The following is a 5467-nucleotide window of genomic DNA, read 5'->3' as shown; positions in this document are numbered from 1 at the left end:
TTTTCAGCACAGCTGGGAACACACGACGCACTTCCGCCCTGCTGTCTCCAGCCAATCAGGTGCCTCCGCCTCGCTGTGACTCTCCTGCAGAAAAGCCCGACACACCGCCAGTGTTCCTGCAGATAGGACCATAGAGAGTCAGTCTGCTATGCTGCAGATAAGGAATGTAAGTTTAACACTGATCACCATAACGTAACATAAGCTGACACACACTGGTTTAAACTCCTGAGTCAAGTCTCCCAACTCCCCAACAAGAAAGTCTCAAATATATTTATTTCTACCTGTTTCTCATAGTAAGGTGTAACATTGTATTTTCTGTAAGACTGATATCAAATTAACAATTCTTTCAAAGAAAATTCCTCCAGAACAACACGCGCACACTTTCTTTTTCAAAGCCTTGTTTTTTGTATTTTCTCTCTGAATATAATCTTATGGTGTTGGATCGCATTAAATTGTCAGTCGAAGCAACTCCAATACCCAGTGCAGCATATTTCAACTTCCACACAAACAAAGACCTCAAAAGGAAGGAGGCCGCTGCAATTTTTAATCACAAGGATCCCCAACTCCCCCATTCACATGTTGAAGTGCCCTTGAGCAAGACAAAGAACCTCAATTGCTCCTAAAGGTTAGGCCACAGCTTTGCATGTAACCATCGCTGCATCTATGTGCGAGTGTGTGAATGAGATGCATAAAAGCACTGTACAAATGCAGTCCATTAACCACCTACCTCAAAAATAGCCGTACAGTTGACTCAAACCTTCAATGACAGTTTCAATAGAAGTCAAACAAGTAAGATTTACATTATCGTGATAATTCTACATGTGACGTTTTGTCAATTTGCTTAAACAAAATCCCAAACCATGTTACATGTGTGATTACTGTAGTTGTAGATTACTTTTACACCTTTTAAAACAATAGTGTACTAATGTGTTTTATTATGTGTGACTCTCAGTAATGACGAATTGTCTTTTAAAGGCTGTGTTGCTGAATAAAGCACAAAAAAGTAATTTACCACTTCTTTCATCTCTCAGTTGAAGGCAGCCCAAATAAAAAAAATAAAAGTCTGTGAAAATGAGCACAAAAGCCATTTAATCTCTCTCATCTTCCTCTTAATAACTGCAAATTTCCCCTTGGGCCCATGGGAGAGGGCCTCTCTGTGCCGCTGCCACCTTATCTGTCGCCTCCATATTTCAGCATGCTGAGCGGCTCCCTCAGTACCCAGCCCCCGGCCTCCTCTCGCCAGGGCCTGTGGGGAAGCTGGGCTCCTGGGCCCGCCATTGTTCTGGCCTGGGAGGAAAGTCCGGAGAGAGCCCTGAAAGCTGGAGAGTGGGAATATTAAAATTAAAAAAACTTGAGCCACTGCTTCATTAGGCGACAGCCTTTCACAAGCAAACATATCAGAAACAGCCCCCTTTCAGAGGCAGTAATTAGCAATTTGGAAACCTTGCCCCCTCAGGATATACAGTTTCAATTTAGTCAGTAGCTTTAGATTCTTAGGCACTTAATATTCATTGTTTCTGCCATCTTCCCAATTTCTCAACGTACATTGTCTAGTCTTTCACTGGCGATAAAGTGTTTTATCTTTCATGTAATTCTTCTTTTCAATGAGCCCTCTGCAAGAGAAGTTAATTTTTATAAATAATTTTCAAAGGGATTTGCGAAGAATGTGAGGGAATACGATTGCAAAGTGGTCTTCAGGAAGCACCAGGCTGAATATCATATGGAGTTTGTGCTTGATTGATTAAGTCTGGCTGTAAATACTGCATGAGGAAAGTTCCTGCAACTTACTGAGGAGTTATATACAGAAAAATCTCTGCAACGGATGACATGGATCAAAAGGCAAAGTTATGATAGTGTTCGATAAAAGGACATCCAGAGTACAGAGTAACACAGATTAAATAACCATCTAGTTTGCATTAAGTTTTCAACATTCGTTCAGTAGCTTGACATTGGTTCTTCACAATGTTACTTATATTATTTCTATTCCACGATGTATCAACTTATGAGGACTGTTATCATGATGTATTTGCCTGTGTTTGTATTGGTGCAGTAAGCCCTTGCATGGATTTAATGGCAAATGTTTTCAAACTGCTTATTAAGCCAAACCACATATCATACCTCGGGGGGGCAAGACTGACACTTATCTTTGCCACCATGGAGCTTTTGTTTCAAAATGCCACCACTTCCATTCATTTCCAATCAGCATTGTCTAATAGAAATAATTGATTTCTGACTCTTCTCCACAAATGAAAAACGCTTGTAATTAAACATTATTTCTCCAAATCTAAATTCCAAGATAACTATCAACACTTGAGAAAAATAGGCAACTCATTAAAGCAAAAAAAAAAAAGAAGTAGCTAAGACGTGAAAAGAGGAGGCAGGGAATGAAATAATGAATGGAGTCCGAGTGAGCTATCTTTCCCAGGCAGAGCGCCACTAGGGATGCAAACTCTCAGCCACCAGAAATGAGCTACCTATCTGTGAAAAGAGTGACTGCTCCATCCTATTTGATTTGGCTCTCCTATCATCTCTTAAGAAGATGTCAGCCTTGCTTCTTCTATTGCTCTGAGCCTTTATCAACCCGGAGACGATTTCCCTGCAAAAAAAAGGAGGGGAGACGCATTTCAGTGCCTTTCAGGGAGCAACACTAAAGAATAAGTGTTATGTGATAAAAAAGGGGGTTGTTAAATAGATCTGTCTATTTGTATGGTAATAATGATCGCTTAAAGACTCAGGGCTCCGTGACTTGTAGAACAAGGAAACAAATCTGTATTCAGGTATTGTGTTAACACGACTCTCCAAACGACCTTGTGAAACTTTCATACAGTAAAAAATGACTTGGATTCTTGAGGGTTTTTTTTTTTTCTTTGTTTGTATCACTTGCACTGAGCTCAGCTGCTCATCTTAAACTACTGGAGCTCTTTGCATTTGAAATGATTTTTGTCAAAGTTTTTAATGTCAGATCTGGTACAGAGTTGAGATTCTAATTTAATACCTAATATTCTGAGAAATTTGTAGTTAAATGTTTGGATGCTTGTGATGCTGTGGGTTTGACTTTTGCTACATATCAAAGTCATTACAACCTATTTAAAATAATATTGGCGTTGGTGTGCTTAGATCCTATACTAAAGTAAAAGTAGCAACACCACAACTTGTAATTATCAGCAAAATATACTACATATATACAAAGGCGCAATAATAGTAGCAATATAACATTTTCATACTGAAATAGTAACTTTAGCAGATACTGTAAATGTGGTGTGAAGAAGCAGTAAAATGGAAATACAAAATTGTACCTTAGTATGTTCAACAAGTGACTATTGGCTACCTTTGATAACCAGTGCCATTGTAAGTGCATCATACCACTGCGATACCTGCTGACTGTCAAAAAGCCAACCCTAAGGTCTCTCATTAAGATTCAAAGGCTCCAGTTTTCTGTCCCCAGGTGGAATAAGCTATTAACAGAATTATCTGGAAAGATGGCCCACAAATCTCTGGAGCATTTTGGTTGTTACTGTCAAGCAAATCAAACAGTAAGTAGGGGTTTGTTTGTTGTTCTGCGTACTTGAAGACCCTCCTGTATGCTGCTTCAGATGCATCTTGTTGCAGCCGCGTCAACCTGCTCTGCTTAGGTGCGCTGACGTGTCAATTTAGCAGGTGGAGGGTTGATGCTGATCCTTTATCTCCTCTATTGATATCTGTGTGGCATGTCTGTGTAAACACCAACAAACAGTCTCAACATCGCAACAGCATAATCCTCTGTATATTTGTTGACCTACTGACTAAACAAGTTAGTTCAGTTGTAAACACCCCTGTAATACAATGAACCTGCTGTGAATACTTCAGTGCCTTCCTGTATGACAGCTTTGTTGAGAGATGTTTATCATTTCTAAACCATAGTTTGTGATGAACAGATATTTTCACTTTCACTGGAAGAAGAATGAAAATGTTAATGTACATTTTTTTTACAGTAGACATTCTTAATCTTCAAAGTAGGACAAGCACAGGTGTAGCTAATAATATTAATAATGGCTTCAAACTGGGTAGCCTGGTAGCTCAACTGGTAGAGGGGGCGCCCCATATACAAAGGCTGAGTCCTTGATGCAGCGTTACTGATTTGACTCCAAACCTCAGCCCTTTGCTGCATGTCTACGACTCTAAATATACTTACTTTAATTTAATTTAATTGACTTATGAGCAGTCTGTACAATACAATAATAGAGTGGACTAAGGGATTGCTGATGACGGACTGCTCCTGGTTGATGACAGTGTGGAAGACACGAGGGCCAACACTCAAAGACAGTCCACTTACCAAGAAATTAGAACAAATTCAGCGTGGGGCTTCACTGATGTGTGAAAATACGAGATGTCACTGCTCATTTTCATGTGAAATTAACGGGACGAGGATCGCATACAAGATGCAGCCTGTTACACAACAACGATGAAAATGAGACAGAAAACTAAAATGTCTTAATCCTTTCTGCCCACTTGTGCAGTATAATTGTTAACTAATGTATGAGAGACACAAGGAAAACATTTTTATTATGGATCATTAGAACTTAATATTGTGAAACGTGACTTAACAAAAAACTGTTACCAGAAACAGGCTGTAAATGTGAGGGAAAAAAAGATCTACAAATACAAATTCCTAATGATAACACAAGCAGTGCATCAGATCTCATATCTCTGCATTTCGTCTTAAAACAACATAAAATAGCTTGCACACTGCAGGGCTCCTCTTCTTAAAGACCCAGACCCTTAAGAACCGTCAACTATTGAGTAATATTTCATTAAGAGCCACCTTTACGGGCGTCCCTGGTTCAGGTCTAGCTGGAGGCATTGGTTTCATGTTATACCTCTTGTTCTCTCCTCACTTCCCCAGTCTTAACTAAAATATTTCCCCCACAAGAAAAACAAATAATAATAATAATAATAATAATTAGAAATATGTCGTCTTTTGGTTTGTTCAAACCAAGTGTTCTTGTGTCATTTATTTCTACATTTCAAGTGATAATGTTGAATGTCTGCCGATGCTACAGATTGGTTAAATATGTGCAACATCAATGAAATGCAGACACATTAAAAAGCACTTATTTAACCAAGGCACATGAGCAGTAGAGAAAGCATCCTTAAATGGCTCACCACTCAGAATTATAACTGTGTGCATTTTGTGTTAGTACCACACAACTGTATTGCTCTCGTACTGCTGAACAGAGGAGGAGGAGGAGGAGGAGGATGCGGACTACACAAAGCTCTCTAGGCTGGACGTGCAAAGCACTAGAGGTAGATTGATTAGCCTGCTCAGTTTGGCTGATTAATCAGAGCCTGTTAGGTGGAAACAAGCACCATTTATGGCTGATTATCTTCCCAAAAGGAAAAATCTTAAGGTACAATCCACAGTGGAATTTTTCAATCGCCATTTAAACCCAGCTCTTTCCAACTCCTTATTTCTTTAAGGAAAACGCTT

Source organism: Echiichthys vipera, assembly GCF_963691815.1.
Source record: "Echiichthys vipera genome assembly, chromosome: 12".
Classification (NCBI taxonomy): domain Eukaryota; kingdom Metazoa; phylum Chordata; class Actinopteri; order Perciformes; family Trachinidae; genus Echiichthys; species Echiichthys vipera.
This window is presented reverse-complemented; position numbering follows the sequence as displayed.